At 42.3% G+C, this 685-nt stretch overlaps 1 non-coding gene across 1 annotated transcript; it reads right to left on the bottom strand.

The window, feature by feature from the left end:
- Positions 1 to 206: 206 nt before the first annotated feature.
- LOC148570428 (small nucleolar RNA R71) lies at positions 207 to 314 on the bottom strand. Its single transcript, XR_015880358.1, has one exon. It is a non-coding gene; the product is annotated as a small nucleolar RNA R71 (small nucleolar RNA).
- Between the last annotated feature and the right edge of the window lie 371 nt (positions 315 to 685).

The following is a 685-nucleotide window of genomic DNA, read 5'->3' as shown; positions in this document are numbered from 1 at the left end:
AGTTCTTGACTGAATTCTTGCAGATCTGTGATACTGTTAAGACCAATGGGGTTGATCCCGAGGTCTACAGGCTTATGCTTTTCCCGTTTGCTGTAAGAGACAGAGCTAGAGTATGGTTGGACTCTCAACCTAAGGATAGCCTGAACTCTTGGGATAAGCTGGTCAAGGCTTTCTTAGCCAAGTTCTTTCCTCCTCAAAAGCTTAGTAAGCTTAGAGTGGATGTCCAAACCTTCAGACAGAAGGAAGGTGAATCCCTCTATGAAGCTTGGGAGAGATATAAGGAACTGACCAAAAAGTGTCCTTCTGACATGCTTTCAAAATGGACCTTCCTGGATATATTCTATGATGGTCTGTCTGAGCTATCAAAGATGTCATTGGACCATTCTGCAGGTGGATCCATTCACCTAAAGAAAACGCCTGCAGAAGCTCAAGAACTCATTGACATGGTTGCAAATAACCAGTTCATGTATACTTCTGAAAGGAATCCTATGAGAAATGGGACGCCTATAAAGAAGGGAGTTCTTGAAATTGATACTCTGAATGCCATATTGGCTCAGAATAAAATATTGACTCAGCAAGTCAATATGATTTCTCAGAGTCTGAATGGAATGCAAGCTGCATCCAACAGTACTCAAGAGGCATCTTCTGAGGAAGAAGCTTATGATCCTGAGAACCCTGCAATAGC

Source organism: Arachis ipaensis, chromosome B3, assembly GCF_059453495.1.
Source record: "Arachis ipaensis isolate K30076 ecotype BB chromosome B3, ASM5945349v1, whole genome shotgun sequence".
Classification (NCBI taxonomy): domain Eukaryota; kingdom Viridiplantae; phylum Streptophyta; class Magnoliopsida; order Fabales; family Fabaceae; genus Arachis; species Arachis ipaensis.
This window is presented reverse-complemented; position numbering and strand designations above follow the sequence as displayed.